This window comes from Moschus berezovskii, chromosome 22 (assembly GCF_049115385.1).
Source record: "Moschus berezovskii isolate FMDL1 chromosome 22, NW_MosBer_1.0, whole genome shotgun sequence".
NCBI lineage: Eukaryota > Metazoa > Chordata > Mammalia > Artiodactyla > Moschidae > Moschus > Moschus berezovskii.
In genome coordinates this window covers 30,539,185-30,561,762 of record NC_142481.1, presented here as the reverse complement: position 1 = coordinate 30,561,762, position 22,578 = coordinate 30,539,185, and the positions used below count along the sequence as shown (strand labels likewise).

At 44.3% G+C, this 22,578-nt stretch overlaps 1 protein-coding gene across 1 annotated transcript in view; it reads right to left on the bottom strand.

Annotated features, from left to right (window-relative positions):
- CDH11 (cadherin 11) overlaps positions 1-10,239 on the bottom strand; it is a 90,173-nt gene extending 79,934 nt beyond the window's left edge. The window contains exon 1 of the mRNA XM_055412622.2: positions 10,112-10,239. The gene's annotated coding sequence lies outside the window, so the exon portion shown is untranslated. The remainder of the gene's footprint in view (positions 1-10,111) is intronic.
- Between the last annotated feature and the right edge of the window lie 12,339 nt (positions 10,240-22,578).

The window sequence follows — 22,578 nt, the reverse complement described above, 5'->3', positions numbered from 1 at the left end:
ACCCATACCAATCACTCTCATAGGGATGCCATAAGATGAGAGAAAAGACAGGCGAGGGTGCTCTGCAGAGGGAAGCCACTGTTACTGTTGTCATTTGTGTTATTGTTACATTCCAGGAGCTGCTTATTTTCTGGGCACCAGCAGTGTGGTGGGGGAAGCATCTAAACACTGGAGCCAAGAAGGGTTAGAAGTGAAGTCGTGGCCTGACTATTTACTGTGGCTTCATGGGCAAAGGACAAACTGATTTGACTCTTCATTTGCTCATCTGAAAAATGGGTATGTGCTTCCTTCCTATCCATGCTAGTCTGTCTCATCCCTTCTTTCTTTCGAAACTATGTCCAACTCTCTCTGAACGTATACAAGATTTACTGAAATTTAACACTTAAAAAATAATAGCTTTCCTGAGATATAATTCACATAAAGTCTACCCTTTTAAAGAATATATAGTTCAGTGTTTTTTAGTAAATCTTCCAAGTTGTACATCAATCCAAACATATCTATTTCTAGAACATTTCATCAATTCCCAAAAACAAAATTATCGCCACTAGCAGCTATTATATTTAGAATAAAGTTTTCTATTTAACATCCTATTCCTCCTCAAGGTGTAAAAAATCTCCACCAACGTCCACAATGAATTACTCCTCAACTTACAGTCAGCACCAAGGTGTTAGGCATTTGATGTACACACCTCTGGTGCTTCCAGGTTGACAGCTGAAATCTGCCCAGCCTACCCAAATTGATGGTATGTTCTTGGAGTGCAAAGGCCGTGTTGCCTGCACTCTCTTTCCCCCAGCACCTCAGCTCAGGGATGAACACACACGTAGGTGTTCGGTAAATGCCTGGCTCCCAACCGACTGACCAATCGCCGCTTCTTCAGAAGACCAGCACGTTTGTCATCTGTCTGCTTCTCTGAATGCCAATGCCTCCACAAGCTGTCATGTTCCATGCTTATTCTCCCCAAAGCATGTGCTGTTAATTTTTCATCTTAATGAACTGTCCAGTCAAGTTTAGCAATGGGAATAGTGATAGAGGCACAATAAAAATGGCTTATGTCTTTGCTATTGTCAGAAACCTTCTCCCCACAACACCAGCACATAATTGAAATAAAAATATCTCAACAGCTACAAACATCATTTGTCAAGAATAAAGTGGGGTTTAAGTGCTATTTCAAAAATTCATACTACAGGCTTCATAAACATGGATTATTGGAACGTTCTTCCAATTGATATCCGCTCAAGCATTTAAGTGCATGGCTATTATTCTATGTTTGCTTGAGTGAAACCACTTTGGGTACCAAGCTACATGTCAGCCCCAATTTTCCAGAGTATTACAGATGCACATTCTTTCCTGGCGGGAGAAGGGTCGGGCAAGCCAGCGCAGGCCCGAAAGGCCTGTGTTAATGCACAGGTGCACATGCGGGAAAGCCATTATGCAGCTGTAGGCATCCTCAGAGTGGAGTGCTCTGGGAACCGGTGTCACTCAAACCTGAATGACGGCCCAGGAGGAACCCAGAGCGGGAGAGAGAGAGATTATGAGGAATAGAGGAGAGAGGCTTGAAGATTCTGCACAAGCCAGCGATATGGAGAGACCCACACTCCAGCCCTCGGCCCCACACGATTTTCTAAGGCCGGCAACCCACCACCATCTTCCTGCCGACCCATAAAGAGGAACGTTCAAGAATTAGGTATCGGCTGAAGTCATTCAGTCAGGAACTATTTACTGAGCTGCAATTAGCCTGGACCACACTGCTCTTGATGTTGAGGATATAGGGGTGGGCAAGGCAGACCACATCTCTGAACCTCAGGGGGCTTAGACTCTCACGGGGGAAACAGACAATAAACAAGTAAACCTTGAAGGGAAATAGACATGATATTCACACATTATGATGACTGCTGGGAGGGATAAGACAGCACGATGAAATAACGAACAACGCAGTGGGTGTGGCTTTACAGGTGGTGATGTCAGGAAAGACCCTAAAGAAGGAAGAATCAGGCATGTGGAGAGACTGAGGGAAGAGAAAGGGCCAAGCCCCCCAGGCTCCTCCATTAGACGGAGCGCCTGGAGCCCACGATGTTTCTAGGGGCTCACAGCAATGTTTCAGTTTCTTTTCAAGTCAGAAGGAAAATTGATCTTTGAGGGTAAAGATTATATTCATCTTCATACCGAGGCAGTCATAAACATAGTATTTAAGTTTTTTTTGTTTTTTTACAGAAAAAAAAAGAGCTCATAAAGGCAAAGATGCCCCGGGCCCGTGAAGACATATCAAGACCCCTAAGGAACCAGGGACTCCGGTCTAGAACCCCACCTGGAAGATAAGGTCTTTCTCAACCTCTTCAGACAAATGGAGCCTGAGAAGGGGAACCAGCCCAAGAGTATTGGAGGGTTAAGCATCACGATATGCGGGACTCCCAGTAACATGGTACGGATGGAGAGTTAACTGGGAGGAGGGAACGAGATGGGAGGGGGTGGGGGACTGGATCAAGTCAGTCTTAGGAGCCAGGCAGAGGACCCTGCAGTTTATCCTGCTAAGGGCCACAAACTTCTGAAGCTTGGGGCTTTTCACTGAAAGGAACTCAATACAATTCAGACTTTAGAAAAACCCATCCTTCTGAAGCTCGGCAGAGAAGGACTGGGGAAGAGGTCAGGGAGCTGGATGTGCTCCCATGAAGCCAGTCACAGCTACCCTGGCCCTTCCCGTGTAAGCACAGGCTGCTCCCTGCCACTGTGGGGTCCAGCACAAGCCCTGGACAGGAGTGCGGCCATGCAAGCATGCAAGGCCTTTTCTTTGCCCAAAGCATGATGTAAATGGTTTAGGGGCAATGAATAACAATTCTCCTGAGTCCATTTCTCAAGTGGAAATTCTGAAGAGCGTTTGGGAGTGTCAAGAGGTCCAAAATAGCATCTGTTATGGACAGAAATGTGATCCTTAAGGAAACTTGCTAGACATTCCTTTAGAGAGGTTCCTTCTCACTAGTCCTTGCAACTGTGTGGTCAAACTTTTAAACATCCGTTTTCGTTCAACGAAAATGGTTGCTATGGCAACCTAACATCATTTCCAATGGTGCTTAGAGTCTAAAATTCAGAGTCTCCTGAGAAGATGAACTCACTGGCCCCTCCATGGTTTTTCTGAAGCTTCCACACAGAGGTGTCTGCCAGGTGTCCAGTTGCAGCCTTCTAGATCCTCAGCAGACACAATTAGTTGGTGGCAGATTTTATCCTGTTACCCTTCCTTCTCTGCTATCTCAAACTGCCTTGAGCTCTGAGTCCCCCACAGGGCACAGGGTAATTTGGGTTAGTAGCCTCCAGAGGAAACGATGAGTCTCTGGCTTAGAAAGCACGTGGAGCTGGGAGGGCTGTCGGGCAGTGGCCTGATTTTTGTCCTGAAACGTTCTAGGAGCAGCTGAACCTTCCTAATGGACCCAACTGAAGGAAACAGGTAGACACAGAAGGGGGTCAGGGGAGCCCATCACTGGCACATGGTTCCATGAGAACAGGAAGTGCAGTGAGTCACAGATGCATATATAGATCTAGCACAGGGCTTCCCAGGTGGCTCAGCGGTAAAGATTCCACCTGGCAATGCAGGAGACGCAGGTTCAATCCCTGGGTCAGGAAGATCTCCTGAAGGAGGAAATGGCTACCCACTCTAGTATTCTTGCCTGGAAAATCCCATGGACAGAGGAGCCTGGCAGGCTACAGTCCGTGGGGTCACAAAAGAGTTGGACATGACTGAGCGACTGAGCAACAAGCAGTCAGTAAACGTGTCTGATGTATGAATGAATCTGTTGCTCAGTGGCCAGGAAGTCATTCCCTGGAGATTTCACCCCACCCCTCTCAGATTCACCTGTTTTCTTCAGGCCAGATTCATCTATCACCCCATAGAGAATGAGCACCCAGCCTGCACAGAGCATGCCTGGGTCTTGGCACAAAGCATGAAAGAATGTCACGGTGTCTTTCAAGAATTATTTGATGAGTGAATGAATGAATACCTGAAAACAATCCCCCTGGGCCCAGAGCACTTGACAAAACCATATATCACTCTGTCTTCTTGGATTACTTACCGTCTGTCACAGTATTGAAAGTCCCTCTCACATGGAGTACAAACTATTTCTTGCCATGAAATGCACAGAGGAAATGCACAGATAAACCTGAGCAGCTCAAGCGCTTTGATCTTTAAAAGGAGGGAATCCTACACGAGCCTTTGAGATGCCGTGTTGACTCCAACAAGCAGAAAAGAAAAGGCACACTACCTAAATGACTGGTTGTCGGAAATGAAGTGATTAGATTTCAATGGGACTGTCTGCTCCCACCCTGGATCCCTGGGTCCTGAAGGCAAGTGTGTAGAGAGTGCAATCACCTGGCCAAGACTCCAGTGCTCAGTGAGATGGGAACGGAACCTTTCCCAAAGATGAGCATCAGATGGGCAGTCCATGGCCAAAAGAAGGGCCCTTCCTGCTGTCTCCATCCTGAGGGTGCATTTGCTGTTTCTGGAATCTCAGGGAAAATGACCCAGACAGGAACGTGTTCTTGGTTTCAAGTACATCTTGTTTATCTTACTAAATAAGTGCTGGGGGGAGATAGGAAGCGTCTGGGCAACTGATATCCAAGCTGTATCTCGGTCAGGCATTAAATTCATACAGTTGTTGTGTGGAACGTGAGTAATATGATTTTTTTAAAAAATTAATGACTCTAGATGAAAGGCTTATAGGAAATAATAGTACTATCAATATGTTTGCAGCTTTTCTATAGGTTTGAAATGTTTTAAAACTTAAAGAAAGTTTAAAATCAGAGAACAAGCAACAAAAACAAGGGGGACTATTGAAAGTTCTCTTTTTTAATTAAAATATAAAGTGCAGAACAGTGTACATACTAGTGCTTACAGCTGGGCGCTGCCGGTGCAGACAGACGAGCAGGAAACAAGCGCATGGGTGTGCGTGGTTGTAGCTTCATGACGACTTGGAAACTCTCTGAAAGGTCACATAGAAAACTGAAACTAGTAGTTGCCTCCACAAAAGGAGGGAGGGACTAGAAGATAGGATTGAAGGATACTTAATATTCTGTAGACCTTGTAACTGTCTTGTCTATTATATATATATATATATTTATATATCTTTGTATATATGTATCTTTGAGTGTATATATATATATATAGGCATGTGTATATACACACATTTGGGCTTCCCTGATAGCTCAGTTGGTAAAGAATCCACCTGCAATGCAGGAGACCCCTGGGTTTGATTCCTGGGTCGGGACATCTGCTGGAGAAGGGATAGGCTATCCACTCCAGTATTTTGGCCTGGAGAATCCCATGGACTGCATAGCTCAGGGGGTTGCAAAGAGCTGGACATGACTGAGCGACTTCCACTTTCACTGTATATATAAGCAAACCACCTAGTCATGAAAATTTTGGCTCAAGAACCTCTGCACTGTTCTCTTTGTTTAAAAAATCCTTCGTGACTGTCTCCAGGTGAATTCTGACTTATGCTTCATATCTCAATCCACAAGTCACCTCTTCCCTGAAGACTTTCCTGATTTCCTCTATCAGAGTCAGTCCCTCTGTGCTCCTACAAACCCATGGAGCTACCTCCAAAAGACTCTACATCATGGTTATTGACTGCTGGCCTGTCTCCATCAGAAGAAGGGGTGCTCTTTAAAGACATGGCTTCGATACAACTGTTGTGTAGATACACATGCATCAGGTTCATTTGTTGTAGCTGTACCTAGTCCACGGCCTAAAACAGGAATGCTTTCCAAGAGAGGATTTGTGAATGAACACATTCGGGATTCTTTTTACCTCTCCCCATGGGTATCTCTCACCTAGCACACACATTCGGCAGCACACTGCTGTATTAGCCGGAAGTGCTTGGCCCACATGGAGACTTAGGACGTGACCACCAAAAGAACTGTAATATAACCCCACCGTCCAACGTGGTCAAGATCAGAAAGCACGAGACCAAAGAATCAGAAGAGACACTCTGGGGGCACTACGTACTGCACTGGGGCGTGGAGGCCCCAACTCTACACGTTCACTGTATGGCCCTCGACAAGTTCACTAACCTCTCCGAACCTCAGCATCCTCATCATGAAAGAAGCAGGACGATGGCACATGCCAAAGCATTGGTGATGTCATACAAGACAATGAGCGCAAACCACATAGCCCAGTGTCTGCACACGGGCATCTCATTAAATCAGCTCTCACTGTTCTGATCAGGAGCGTCTCTGCATTGTGTTCACCAGTCCTAAAATAAAGCAAGATCAGAGAACCACAACTTCGGTTGAAGTTTGTCCTTTTAGTACTGATTCTGGCACAGGTAGGACATTTCCACTGCCTGGCACAGGGGAGCTTCCTAACTCTTGGTTGATCACATTAGTGACAGTCACACGGTACACGCTGAAGATCTGCAAAGGAGTCAGCAAGTGAACTGACTGTCTGTTTATGATTCTCATGGCACCAGCTACAGACAGAAACTTGGCCTCTTTCTCCACAGTGGCCTACATCCCAAAATAGGAAATGCCTTCACAGACAGACCCAGCAGGCAGAGGGGGTTAGGAGGCAGGCTGCCAACATTTCAAACTGTCAGGAACAGTACAGAGCCTGGGGGATGCTCCAGCACAGGTGAGTTGTGCCGCCCGCCCCCACCCCAAGCAGCTTTTCAGGATTGATTTTTATGCAAATTAAAGATAATCAGTGACCTGTGACAGAGCAGCCCCTGCTGAGTAATCAGTCAGGAGGGTCTCAATGTGTGTACACTTTTCATGAGTCTAAGAGCAAATATTTTCCCCTTTAAGACATTCAATCTGTACCGCACTGCCCTACTAAAAGTTCAGGAGGTAGCACGGCTGGGAAGCTCTGTCCTGTAGCTGCTTAGGTCACCCCTCCCCTGCTCTGGGAAGATGCCTAAGTCAGTCAGATATACCAAGAATAGAAGTTCAAGTGGATTTCCCTAGAAGTCAGCTGGAGAGCTGATCCTGCATGTCCAAACCACTTCACCACCATTGGTAAAACGTGTTTCTCCCTGTCTATGCAACCCCCATATCCCTCTTTTCCCTTCCTATTAGGATTCTGGGTACTTTATACAGAGCTCCTTGACTGTAAGCTCCTTGAAGAAAGTGAAAGCTACTTTATCCCTGCCTGCGTCCCAGTACATCATAGGCACCTGTTTAAGAAATGCTGGCATCATGAACAGATTGAGGATCAAGAATCTGAGTCTTGAGCCAAAGTTGTAGGTTAGTTTCATTTTGTTCTTCTAAAACCTTATAGTATGATCATGAATAAATCCTTTCCTCTCTCTAGGAGAAAAAAAAAATCCTCTGTCTAAAACAAGAAGATTGTTCTGAAAGATCAAAGGACTGTTAAGGACTGTTCCATCTGTACTATGCTGTGTTTTTTAAGGATGCTGCAAACATCAGAATAGTTTACCTTCCTCTCCTTGGAAAAAAAGTGATGCAGAACTCTTCAACACAGGCTGTTCTTAATTTCAAAGTGGAAGAGAAAAAACCTGAACAATTTCCTAGAAGAGAAATTAAATTGAAGTACTTTCTATTTATCTTCTGACCCTGTTTCACTGATACCGCATGCTAATTGTCAGTATTATCGAGAAAAATAGGAAATGTCAGTCGCACGTCCTGTTGAGAAATTCGAAGGGCCACTGAAATGAAGAGACCTATTTGGCTTGGCAGAAATGAGATGATCGTCATTCACAGGCATTTCCACAGGAGGGATGCGTTTCCTCTGCTGAGCCAGGCTTCAGAGCAAAATATGCTAATGTGAGAGGAGCCAGCCACATAATTTCCAAATCATATCGGTACATTTGCAGGGAAGTATGGCCCTGCTTCCACTAAGAGTGTTTTCATTCAGTGGTTTACTCCCATGACAAATGTTGACCAGAGCATGAGAGAAGGAGATGGGGGAGGGCTCCCCAAATTGAAATTTTGTCCCCAAACAAACCCACATTAAAACATGAGTGAAAAACTTCTGGAAAATCACCAAAGATTTATGTGTCCCAGTCACAGGGGCTGACCATCTAAGTAAAAATAGTTTGCATGGGCTGCAGAAAAAGTCTTCAGCCTGCCACAGAGGACGTGTCTTTTGTCCATAATGGACCAGATTCACTCACGGGGAAAACAAAAGAGAGGAGTGCTCAATGATAAAAGCTCTGGCTAAAGTCAAATTTCCAAAGATAAAAATATGGCAATATGGCCATAGGCAAGTTACTTATCTTTTTGAAAATTCAGTGTTCTCATTTATAAAATCTTAGATATTAATACTACCTATCACAATAGGTTTTTGCAAAGATTAAGGGAAGTGATACCTTTAAAGACCTTATGTTCCTGACATAGCATAAGCACTCAATACCTGTTAGCTGCCAGTGTTGTGACTTTTCTCTCTGTGGTAACATCAGGCCCCCTTTCTTATCTTAAAGTGTCTATTCATATGTTTAGTAAATATTTACTGAGAACCTACTTGGGGCCAGAATAGTGCTTACAACCAGGAACCTGGTGGTCCCAAAATAAAGCCAATCCTCAAGAACCTCCAGGTCTAGCTAGGAAGACAGACATCTAAACAGACAATTATAACCCATGTGGGGATCACAGTAAATGGTATAATCTTGATGACTAAAGCCCAGGAGACACCCATAGCTCAGTCTTCAGCAATCAGAAAGAAATCTTGAGAGGCAGTGAGGTCCAAGCGAAGGTATAAAATGAGTAAAAGGTGGCTTGTGAGGAAAGGGAGATCACTGGGCTCTGTGCAATAAAGGTGGTGCCTTATAGTAGACCTGGAGTGGATGAGTACAGTGAAGGCTAGGTGTGCAGAGACGTGGGGGTCTAAACAGCAGAACAGTGGGCGCATTACTAGAGGGTCCTGAAAGCTTGAGAAGGAATTCAGATGCCTCAAAGTGAAAGGATTAGTAGCAAAGTAACATAATATCTGGATTTAGGGACACTCTTCAGGATATGTATGAAAGATGGATCATGCTGGAGTTGACAGAGGGAAAAGTAACCCTGGAGGCATAAAGATCTGTTAGGTGGCAACTGCAGCAAAATCTTGGAGAAAGGGATTCTGGCTTGCATTTGATGGTGGCAGTGTGGGTAGAGAGAATAAAGTGTTTCAGAGATAATCAGAGAGTAAACCAACTGGAATCAATTACTCTTGGAGATAAGAGGCTGGGAGGTATACAGGAGGCACTCATGTTTCAGATTCAGTGCATTTTGATGCTGGCACTGCGATGTGGCACACAGGACAAGGTAAAGGTTTAGGGGGGAAGATCATGACTTGCATTTGGCCTCTGCATCTAAGTCCCTTGGTGGACGCTCACGGCGAGATGAGCCAGTGACACATGCAAGGGTGAGTCTCAGACGGCACCGTGTGGAAAGCCACGCTGCCAGAATTAATAAAGTTTTATCTGAATATTTCAACATCCTATAAAAATAGCTTCTGTTACTAGTGAGCTGATAAAGGAGGTAAATGTATTCATAGAATCCTAAAACTTATGGACCATTAGTTACTCTGGACCCAACCGCCTTTGTGGCCCAGAGAAGAGTTGGTTAACCTAGGGGCACAGAGACAGTGAACCACAGAGGCAGGTTTGGAGCTGAAGTCTGTCTCCCACCTTAGGCTCTAGTGCTCTGTCTTTTGAGATCTAAAAGATTCAGCCTCCTAGCAATCTCTTTTCCTTGTGGGATGTGAGCCACCTTGTACACATTTAAAGGATTCTTTTCAAAAGAAGAAAGGGGGATAAAGAACAACATGGTAATCGTGTGAGTCTCTCCAGCCACGTTTTTGCTATGGAATTATATAACCCCTTTAGTTCCTTCTATCTCCTATGATAGAGATATCTTCTATCTTCTATGGTCCAAAAAGAAAAAAAAAAAAACCACCCAAAACAAAAAACTATTATCATCTTTGTACAAGCACATAATAGGTGCTCCATAAAGATAACCCAATAGTAACAGGAAGAATCACATTCCTCAAAGCTCAGGATTACTGCCCTGTCAAATTCTACTTGGGATCTGTGAGGGTAGGCACATTTGTGGGATGGGCCTGGAAACCATCATTTCTGTCCCCGCAAATAGAGTAACATTTGATACACTCAGTAACGCTGGGCCATCTTACCTTCTTCACCCATTGGACACTTGCTGCCAGTTTCTGTAACACAAAACTCCACCCATCTGATTGGTCATTCAACAGATGGCAACCGGAAGGATCGTCAGGAGACCTCTGAGCCGAATATTCAGTGATTTCTGCAAAGAGTGAAAGGATCCTTAGTAACCTGGAGGTGACATGAATCAACAGAATGATACACCCCTAAACACTGGGGGTACACAGCTGCACAGGACACACTTTTCTCTTTGACAGTAAGGGTCCTTGTATAAAATGAGAGATGTAAACAAATGATCACAAAGTGTGCAAGGTGGGAAAAAACGTGTCATGAATTTAGAGGTACCACAGGATGGTTCGATGAATGATATGCATTTGGTTCTCTGATAACAAAGAAAACAGCAGTCATACATCCAGTGTCTTGGACTGTGCTACATATTTTACACATATTTGCTCTAGCACTAACAACAAACCTGTGGGAGAGATAGGAAATCGTACAGTCAATTGCTGATAGAATCCACATTTTACTGGCCTACAGTTTCCTACCTTCTAAAGAGAGAAGCACCATCCTGGTGCTGTCAAATCCTGGTGGAGTGACAGACTCAAGGGCAAAGAGTGACAGTGGTGGCGGTCGTGATAGGAGATGTCATCCCCATGCTGGCAGAGCAGAGCACTGGGCTGACAGAGCTGCAATTCTTTATCAGGACTACATTCCTCTGTGTTCCCCCTCCTGCTCCACATCACATTCTGGAGTTTCTGTGTGTGGGGGCTGTGTTCTGCCTCGATGCTGGTCTGATTCATCTTCATATCTCCCGAAGTGTCTACCACTTTTCCTAGCCCAGAGCAGCTGTTCAATGTATATTTGCTGAATGAATGAAGAGAGGAATATGGAGTGTCTGAACAGCTGCCGTCTTCAAAAAACCAAGGCACTGAACCAAGGAAGGTGCCGCTGGCATAACTTCCCGAACACGACAGCAGAAAGGAGTTCTTGAATGTCTTTCCTCTCTAGAACTTCTACTTTCGAGGATCAACTCAGGCTGCCCTAAGGGCTTAAACAGCTTCTTACTTTGACTTTGTGTTCGTCCCACAGTCGTGTCTGACTTTTTTGCAACCCCATAAACTGCAGACCGCCAGGCTCCTCTTTCCATGGGGATTCTCCAGGCAAGAATACTGGAGTGGGTTGCCATGTCCTTCTCCAGGGAATCTTCCCGACCCAGGGATCGAATCTGGGGTCTCCTGCATTGCAGGTGGTTTCTTTACTATCTGAGCCATCAGGGATGCCCACTTTGACTTTATTATCCTTCATTTTCCCAGACCCACTTTTCCTTGTTTCACCTTGGCTCCACCTATCAACTCTTAACATACAATGCCTTCTCCAAAACAACAGGGACAACAGCAACATGGGAAAACCCATCTGCACAGGGCTGAGGATGGACTGTACATCTACTGAAGTCTTCATTTTACGGCACCTTAATTTGGTGACTGTAGCACAAACAGTAAAACTGTCCTGTGCATGCGTGCTCAGTCCGTCAGGCTCTGCAACCCCATGGACTGGAGCCCACCAGGTTCTGTTCATGGACTTATCCAGGCAAGAATACCAGAGTGGGTTGCCATGCCCTCCTCCAGGGGATGTTCCCAACCCAGGGATAGAACCCGCATCTCCTGTGGCTCCTGCCATGTGTGCTGTTTCCAGGATGTCAAGGATGGAGCAGGGCTGGGGTTATTCTCAGATGTACATGGAGTCATGGAGAAAAAGCCACAGGGGAAGGATCTGTTCATAACCCCAGAGGAAGGAACCAACTCGCAGCCATGTCATAGCCACTCTTCAACAGCCCTCCCTGGATGAATCACATGCCCAAAGAACCATATCCTTCTGTGGTCCCCTTCCATGTGACTCTGAATTGCCCTGGGGTAATCAATGAAATATCAATAACCTCAGATATGCAGATGACACCACACTTATGGCAGAAAGCGAAGAAAAACTAGAGTCTCTTGATGAAAGTGAAAGAGGAGAGTGAAAAAGTTGGCTTAAAACTCAACATTCAGAAAACTAAGATCATGGCATCTGGTCCCATCACTTCATGGCAAATAGATGGGGAAACAGTGACAGACTTTTTTTTTTTTTTGGTCTCCAAAATCACTGCAGATGGTGACTGCAGTCATGAAATTAAAAGACACTTGCTCCTTGGAAGGAAAGTTATGACCAACCTAGACAGCATATTAAAAAGCAGAGACATTACTTTGCCAACAAAGGTCTATCTAGTCAAGGCTATGGTTTTTCCAGTAGTCATGTATGGATGTGAGAGTTGGACTATAAAGAAAGCTGAACACCGAAGAATTGATGCATTTGAACTGTGGTGTTGGAGAAGATTCTTGAGAGTCCTTTGGACAGCAAGGAGATCCAACCAGTCCATCCTAAAGGAAGTAAGTCCTGAATATTCACTGGAGGGATGATGCTGAAACTCCAATACTCTGGCCACCTGATGGGAAGAACTGACTCATTTGAAAAGACCTGATGCTGGGAAAGATTGAAGGCAGGAGAAGGGCTTGGACAGAGGATGAGATGGTTGGAGGGCATCACTGACTCAACAGACATGAGTTTGAGTAAGCTCTGGCAGTTGGTGATGGACAGGGAGGCCTTGTGTGCTGCAGTCCATGGGGTCGCAAAGAGTCAGACATGACTGAACTGAACTGAGCCAATGAAACACAGCAAAAGAGATACTATTAATATATGATTTCAGAAGTTGAGTCCTAAAAACCTGGTAACCTGTCTTATGTTCTTAGAAAGGTTGCTCTGGGAGGAGTCAGCTGCCATGTCTGGAGTCTGAATGCTCTAGATTCCCATGCTGACAGGAAGCTCTAGCTAGCCATGTGGAGAAGCTACCCAGATAGTGAGAGAGATGCCCAGCCATCCCCAGCTGCTGCGGGCATCTAAGCTGAAGAGTCAGGTGGTGAGTGAAGAAGCTGTCTTAGACATCAAACCCACCTGGACCTTCACGTGACTCCAGCCATCTGACTTTACACCATGAGACCCCAAGTAACAACTGCCCAGATGAGTTCACTCAGTTGCAAGAGGTAAGTTGTTATAAGACACTAAATTTGGGGAGGGTATGTTATCCAGAAATGGATAAATAGAACACCATGAACAGAGATGAAACAGGCATTTGGTACAGTCCTTACCAATGTATTCTCTTTAAATGCGTATATCCACTCTGGGTAGCATGAACCCATTGGGGTATCTCACCCCAGCCCCTAAAAAGATCAAACTTTTGCCCGGGGCATCCAGCCCATAACACCCACGGTGGGATCAGAATCCAGCAGGGCTGACTCAGAGCCAGTGTTTCCTCTGTTTTACTTCTGCTGTCTCCAATCAGTTCATGACACATATCTGTGGCCAGTGTGTTTTTAAAACTTTAGTTGTCAAATCTATAAAAACGAATTGAACTCCCACTTTGCCTTACATTCTCTAGTTAGTCGCTCAGTCATGTCTGACTCTTTGTGACCCCATGGACTGTAGCCCACCAGGCTCCTCTATGAGATTCTGCAGGCAAGAATATTGGAGTGGGTTGCCATTTCCTTCTCCAGGGGCTCGTTCCTGTAAAGTATCTCTTATAAAACTCCTCTCACCAAAAGCCTGCACTGATTATTAAGAGCTTTGGAAGGAAAGTAAAAATAAATGTGTAAGTTGTCTATGAATTCTGATTACTGCAAACTTTTGAGAAAGAGGGGCTTTAGGTTCTATGGACAATGTTGGTATATAATTACACGTGTTTCTTAGAATGAAAAAACAGACAGACAAACAGAAAAAAAATCTAAGTTGTTTTTGTGCTTTTTCACAGAGTTGATAGGGAAAAAAAAAAGAGTTCACCGGGTCTGAGAGAGCTGGGCAGTGTACTACAGACGTTCTCTTTCTGCAGTGTTGGTGTCCTGGGTTGGAATGTTCATTTCCCTGCCTGCCCCCAACATCTAATGACTCCCCAAGACCTGGACTCATGTGTTCCTTTTTGTGACAGGGAAATACAACCCAGCGCTACAGCACCCACTCCTACCTACTCTCGGGGCACCGTCCTTTAGTCTCCCCAAGCCCTGTGTACCATCATGGGCCCTCTTCACCTACTGCCCTGCCTGCTACCAGCCCCTCCCACTGCTGTGCTTGGCCACCCACGCTACTGAGCCTCTTAGAATCAGACTCTCCATGCCATCTACTAGTTCAGAGAGACTGAGAAACAGGAAAAAGAAATCCACGAAGCCAAGGGTGTAAAGTGGGATGGAGAACATACTTGGCAAGGGTATCAAAATAGAGGAGGAAACTCAGCGGCAGATTTCTTTCACTGCACTCTGACCGTATGGAAGGCTTGGTACACACAGGGCTACATCCTCCCCTCGGACCCCTGAGTCAAACTGCCATCCCTCTCTTTGGGTTTCTGCTCCAGATCAAATGCCCCGGCTCCTAGCTCTCCATGTGTGGGTCTTCTTCTAGAATGTGGGCTCAGCCAGGCCAGGTGTATGCCTGGATCATTGTCAACAGCACCCCACCAACACCCACACCAATATATAGTGCTGGGGGAGGGTAAGCGCTGAAAGTACACGCGAGTTAGATTAAAGCAGTCTCCACCCCACAGACTCCATCAGCGCCTGCTTCAGGATCCTCACGTCACTTACTGTGTGTATAAGTATGCCCCAGCAGTATGGGTGTAAACGGGAAAGAACTGCCACTAAGTTGGGGAGGGTTGCCCAAGGAGAAAGTGGCAGCTCCATTTTACAGGTGGAAAAACTGAGGCTGAGTGGTAAACACCCAAACATATAGTGCAATGAAACAGCAGATCAAATCACTAAAAAAAGTCCACTCCTTTCCCGCCGGCTTTAAGAATCCATGAGAAGACCTACTTGCCAGGGTAAATGATGCCTGTTCCTCTGAAAGGTGATCGCTCATTTCTACTGTTTGGTATAACAACACAACAGGGAATCTGAGATATTTTGGGAACTGAGTAATACGAACTATGATTAAATATATTATTATTGAATAAATAAAATATCAGCTTTTTGAAACTTTTATTGGGCAAAGAATTCAAGCAAAAGCCATATCCTTTCCTGTTGGTCTAGGAATACCAAGCTGTGCTGCTGATGCTGCTGTGTGTTCTTGCTCTTCACGCAGGAGAAGGGGCAGAGGAAGCTGAGACTGGGGGTCTGTAGATGGGGGCTACTTCCTTGTACGGGGGTCACATGTTCCTGACATTGTGGAAGGGATGAATAAACCAAAGCAATACTCAGCACTGGGTGTTTTTCTTTCCTGTTATCACCCAAGTTCCAAAGCCACATGATGAAGTGTATTTTGTAAGATAGACAGGTTTGCAGATTATGATTTAAAAAAAAAACAATGAGGGAAGAAGTAAGTTATTAAATGTGAAGGGACAGGACTTAAAATCCAGGCTTTGCCTCTTCCAAGCTAATTTGACTTTGGCAAGAACTCTGTGAGCCTCAGTTTCTTCATTATAAAATGGGGATATCAGTAACTTTTGTGGGATTATTGATTATTGTAAAGAATAGTGAGACTAAATACCTCACTTAGAATAGACACTTGATAATTACTAGCTGCAATTACACGAACACATGGGTTATGCTTTTTCAATTGTGTATGATTAAATCGCTTTACCTTTTATTGTTTATTTGCTATTTACAGAGCTCTATGGTAGGTGGATAACTTTCATATATTTGTTGCTGCTGTCCAGTTGCTAAATTATGTATGACTCTTTGCAACCCCATGGACTGTAGCACACCAGGCTTCCCTATCCTTCACTATCTCCTGGAGTATGCCCAAACTTAAGTCCATTGAGTCGGTGATGCCATCAAACCATCTCATTCTCTGTTGCCCCCTTTTCCTCCTGCCTTCAAACTTTGCCAGCATCAGGGTTTTTCCCCCACTGTGTCTGTTCTTCAAATCAGGTGGCCAATGTCTTGGAGCTTTGATTTAAGCATCAGTCCTTCCAATGAATATCCAGGGTTGATTTCCTTTAGGATTGACTGGTTTGATCTTGCTGTCCAAGGGACTCTAAAGAGTCTTGTCCAGCACCATAATTCAAACACATCACTTCTCCGGCACTCAGCCTTCTTTATGGTCCAACTCTCACATCTGTATGGGACTATATTTGCATATATTAATACATACTAATGGAATATATAATTAATATTAATCCATAAGCATTTTCCACCCCATTCCTTTTCAAATGAGGAAACTGAGTTATCAGAGTTCAAAGGCTCAGCTTAGACCTCTGATCCCATAAGACGTTAAGGGCTGCCAGCTGCCCACTGCTCAGGGCTCCGGGCAAGCTCGCCATGGCCGGCTACTTGCTGCTTGTGCAGGATGATGCCCACTGTCTGGCTGTAATTACAAGGAAACATCCATAAAGAGTTCCTGGGCTCCGAATGGATTTGACACAGTGGCCCTTTAAATCAAACTCTTAACACGATTATCTTGATTTCTCTTTGGTAGTTTTTCTAAGTAAGCCATGCCTTTAGAGGCACCTAATACAAAGTGACAACCTTTGCCGTTTTCCAAAGCACCGATGGACTGGCGTAGAGAGGGCCCATTGTCACCATGGTAATTACCGCACAATACCTGACGGCCAATGGACAGTCAGGAGGCGCAGGCAGCAGCTGAATCCGGCATTGTCCGGGCCCGATAAAAAGATTAGAAGCCCTGAAAAGCCGGGGAGCAGGATCTCACAGCTCTTTCGCTGGGCCCTGAAAGGCCCATTGTGCTGTCACCATAAATTCTGGGTTCCCCGGGCACTTGACAACTGAAGCCAGGGACAATAGAATTCTTGTGTCCAACAAAACACTCCTTGTCCAGCGTCAGTCTTATCAGCCGCATTTACAAATGTCTTTCGTTGTACCCAAATAATTCCCTATTAGAAGGGCTATTGGGAGCAGAACTAAATAAATATTCACAGCCTTTGTAATATCTTTGGGAAATGAATAAACAAACAGTCTCCTAGCATATGAGCAAACCTCCTGCTACTCTACATTTTATCCCTATTTCTTGCCCAAATGATGGAGTTTCTCTTTCTACCCTTCACCATATTAACAATTGCAATATAGGATGCTCCAGTTTTACTTGCACCCACTACATAGCCCCAATATATATAGCCTTGGTGCCTCTATATGCATTTTTCTTTTAATTAATCTTCCTGACAGTACTGGGCAGGGTTTGTTTTATTCTGCCCCTACCTCCTAAAAGAGAAAGGAATCAAACCTCAGAGAAGTTAAATAACTTGCTCAAGATGACAAAGCTAATTAGCAGTAGAATAAGAATTCAAATCCACATTTCCCATGCTCCCAAGTATCTGCCTTCCCACTTCGCCATGATGATTTCTCTACTGAATAAAAAAGGAATACAACATCAGAGACAGAGGAAAAGCTTAACACATCCACTACAAAAGTCACATACATACATGAGTCTATTGTTATGGAACCTGGTAGCACTGAGAAAGAAAATGAAAAGCCTTTCTCCAAGAGAGTATATACATGTATATTTTGCCCTAAAATAGCAGCAATTTTACTTTTTAAGTTTTGGGGGCCATGGTAAAGAAGAGATAGAAAGCAAATAAAAACAAATGTAATCCAGCTTCAGGAGAATTTTGGGGATGTCCATCAGATCAACTGGAAAAGTTGTAGAAAGAATTGCTGGGGTAAACAAAGCAAGCAGGGCACACATGATCACGCCTGTTCCAGAACAATATTTGATCCTTCTTCTGAAGTTTATTTAGCTTGTCTCCTTGTCGTGAATGAACAAATATCTCAACATTTGACAGCAATGCACATGACAAAACAGAAACTTCCTTGGACAGCAATCTTAATATTTTATTTTTGGTTGCACTGGTTCTTCATTGCTGCTTGAAGGGCTTTCTCTAGTTGTGGTTCATAGGCTTCTCGTCGTGCAGTGCAGGCTCTAGGGCAGGTGTGCTTCATTAACTGTGGTTCGCAGGCTCTAAGCATGGCCTTAATAGTTGTGGTGCACAAGTTTACTTGTGTTAAGGCATGGGGATCTTCCCGGACCGGGGATTGAACCCGTGTCCCCTGCATTGGCAGGTGGATTCTTACCCACTGAACCACTAGGGAAGCCTGAACAGCAATCTTTACATAATGATTTTGGGAATATTTAAACTGTAAATGGTTCCCTACTAGGTAAAGAAACATCCACACTGCTCAACACAGCTAACACAATTCTCCCTGGTCTATTCCAGCTTCACCTCCTGCCCAGGTAAGGCCTGCTGTTCCCGGCAGGCTGTGCACCTCCATTCCTCCCACACATACTGTTCCCTCAGCTGAATTCCCCTCCCATTCATTGCTGGTATAACTGTGGTGGAACTTTCCCTGCTCCCTGTCATGGACTTGGGCGTCCAGATTCCCTCAGTATACCCTATTACCTCTTGATTTCTCCCACGGGTAGAGTTCTTTGTTATTATGGCTGTCTGCCCCTTCCAACATTGCATCCAAGAAAGTTTTGAAATCCTAGAAGACAGAAATCAAGTCTTATGCTCATTTTCTATCTGGTCTGGGTCAGCCTGCTAACCCACTAAAGGGTTTGGCCTACGGGAGAAATGCAGAAATGGTAGAGGTAAAAGTCATGCTCAAAATTCTCCAAGCCAGGCTTCAGCAGTATGTAAACCGTGAACTCCCAGATGTTCAAGCAGGTTTTAGAAAAGGCAGAGGCACCAGAGATCAAATTGCCAACATCCGCTGGATCATGGAGAAAGCAAGAGAGTTTCAGAAAAACATCTATTTCTGCTTCATTGACTATGCCAAAGCCTTTGACTGTGTGGATCACAATAAACTGTGGAACATTCTGAAAGAGATGGGAATCCCAGACCACCTGACCTGCCTCTTGAGAAACCTGTATGCAGGTCAGGAAGCAACAGTTAGAACCGGTCATGGAACAACAGACTGGTTCCAAATAGGAAAAGGTGTACGTCAAGGTTGTATATTGTCACCTTGCTTATTTAACTTATATGCAGAGTACATCATGAGGAACGCTGGGCTGGAAGAAGCACAAGCTGGAATCAAGATTGCTGGGAGAAATATCAATAACCTCAGATATGCAGATGACACTACCCTTATGGCAGAAAGTGAAGAGGAACTCAAAAGCCTCTTGATGAAAGTGAAAGAGGAGAGTGAAAAGGTTGGCTTGAAGCTCAACCTTCAGAAAACAAAGATCATGGCATCTGGTCCCATCACTTCATGGGAAATAGATGGAAAAACAGTGGAAACAGTGTCAGACTTTGTTTTTTTGGGCTCCAAAATCACTGCAGATGCTGATTGCAGCCATGAAATTAAAAGACGCTTGCTCCTTGGAAGGAAAGTTATGACCAACCTTGATAGTATATTAAAAAGCAGAGACATTACTTTGCCGACCAAGGTCCGTCTAGTCAAGGCAATGGTTTTTCCCGTGGTCATGTATGGATGTGAGAGTTGGACTGTGAAGAAAGCTGATCGCCGAAGAATCGATGCTTTTGAACTGTGGTGTTGGAGAAGACTCTTGAGAGTCCCTTATACTGCAAGGAGATCCAACCAGTCCATTCTAAAGGAGATCAATCCTGGATGTTCATTGGAGGGACTGATGCTAAAGCTGAAACTCCAATACTTTGGCCACCTCATGCGACGAGTTGACTCATTGGAAAAGACTCTGATGCTGGGAAAGGTTGGGGGCGGGAGGAGAAGGGGACGACGGAGAATGAGATGGCTGGATGGCATCACCGACTCTGTGGACATGAGTTTGAGTGTACTCCGGGAGTTGGTGATGGACAGGGAGGCCTGGCGTGCTGTGATTCATGGGGTCGCGGAGAGTCGGACACGACTGAGCGACTGAACTGAACTGAACTGAAAATAGAGAACCACCATAAAAATGTATTTTTTAAGTTTTAGACCACTGAAAACCTATTGCTTTTTAATCTACTTGATATCAAATGACAGGTAAAGTTCATAATTTTTTAAGGACTGTAATAAGATACTCCCTTGGCCCAAATTACTCAGCCTTGATAAAAGCTATGTGGAGCTGTTCAGTTTGTTTTCTAAAATAGTTAAGATCAGTAAAATGGAAGCAATTGGCTATTAACAAGACTGGGTAACCAGTAGGTACTTCCTTAGTGATTGACAGTAAATCCATGTGTTTGTACAAGTACTGAGTTTGAAAAAGTGTGATCAATACTTCCCAAATACTTCAGATGCCAAGTGAAGCATTTAATCGTCTCTGAGGACTCGAGGGTATGGTTACAGTCACGAACACATGATGCTAACTCTTTCAGCTCTCCCACACCCCCTGCAGCTGGGTGGCACACAGACATACCTTAATCCAAACAGCTAAGATGATTTCTAACATTTACTGAGAGTTCACAATGTGCCAGGTCCTGGGCTAAGCACTTCCCTATCATGCAGAATTTAATCCCTTAACCATCCTATATAACAGGTGCTATTTTATTTCATAACCAGGAATCGAGGCACAGAAAGGCTGAATAAAGTTGCCCCTTATTCAAAAAGTCACGAAACAACAAAGCCATGATTTGGACACAAGCAGTTTGAACCTATGGCAATCCATCCAACCAGGACATTCAACTATTTTCTTCAGACATAAATTAGGGCACTAATTTAGGGAAATAATGCAGTGATTAAAAAAAAATGATCAAGGACTACTACACCACCTTACTACTGAAGTATCCAGAGAGAGGCGGGGGGTGGGGACAGACATTGATGAAGCACCACCCCCCAAATGAAATGATGAACAGCAAAGACCTCTGCCCATGACCCAAGGCCTGAAACAGTAGTTTCATCAAGTTTCATCAAATCTGAGCAGCCTCCATGCAGCCAAGAAAGCCACTCGTTTGCAAATGTCTATATTTACAAAGATAGTCTTTACACACACACACACACACGCACGCCCACACACACTCTCTGAGAGTTTTTGCTATGTGCTAGAAGCAGTCACAGTCTCAGACTTCTCATAGGAAGAAAAGCAAACTGCACTGGCCATATAGTTGACTGATACATGATATAGTAGGAGAGGGTTCTCTCTTGAGATCATTTGTTTCTTTAACAAAAGAAGGTTTCTCAAAAGTAAATAGGACTGTCCTTCTGCAATGTAAAATTAAGTTAAAAAAAGAAAATGCCATTTTGTTATTTATCTCTTCTTAGACACTTACTCTGAAGATACATGCTGTACAAATTCAGTGTCTACAAGCTCCACAAGGTCAGGAAGCATGAATGGTTTCTTCTTTGTTGTAAACCAGGTGGACAGAGGCACAAACTAATGCTCCCAAATAACTTCTGAACAAACGATCAAAAATAAATAAAGAAGTGAGTCCTTAACACCAAAGTCCCACTTGTCCACAGGTGCAAAGAAGGCCCACTGTGGGTGGTGACCTGCAGTTTTTCTTCAGGAATAAATATGAATTTGGCCACAGAGAAGCTATGCGAGTCAGCAAGTGAGTCTAGTGGGCACTCTGCATCCTTACCACACCTCACTAAGTATGCTGGATTCATTCAGGGTAGGCAGGGGAAGAGGGCCATTAAAAGGTTTCAGCTATACTTTGCTGCACTTTATTGGTAGAATAATATTCTCCGCTGTGTGCGCCAATTTTGAGATTCTTAAAGAATGGCATGCCAATATCAAGAATCTAATATCCTCATAAGAAGCATTTTGTAGGCTGTTCCCCCTGGACTCCCCTCCAGGCAGAAGTACACACACACACACACATACACACACACACCATCACCCATTTCTTTCTTTTCATCTTTAAAAAAATTCTTCAAATAACAAGTGAAGTCCACTTTTACCAATTTCAATGATAAGAAATGAAACTGAAGACAAAATGGCATTGATCACAGTTGCGTAGAGTTGGGTCATCTTATTAGACTGAACTTAGATCATTAATGTGGAAGTGATAGGCAAATGGCTTTTCTGTACTCAAATCAGAGGCTCTGTGAGGTCTTCCACTGTGCTGGGTGCGTGCTAAGTCACTTCCGTTGTGTCTGAGTCTTTGTGATCCCATGGAACATAATCTGTCAGGCTCCTCTGTCCACGGGATTCTGCAAGCAAGAATACTGGAGTAGATGGCCATGCCCTCCTCCAGGGGATCTTTCCAACCCAGGGATCAAACCCACATCTCTTGTGTCTCTGGCATTGGCAGGTTAGTTTTTTATCACTGTCGCCACCTGGGAAGCCCCTTCCACTGTAATGTTCACTTGCTGAATCACTATCTTAAGGTTACAGCCGAGAAAATCAGGCTGAATTTTGAAACAGGGTTTCTTTATACTTTCTGGGCTTTGATATCTTCAGTTATCTGATACTGTAAGTGTGTGCATTACACACACACACACACACACACTATGAACATGCTGATTTCTTACTTCTTCAAATATTTAAACCCCATTCCATATCCAGCAACTTATACAATAAATTTTGACCTGGGGCACTGGACTGGACTTGATGG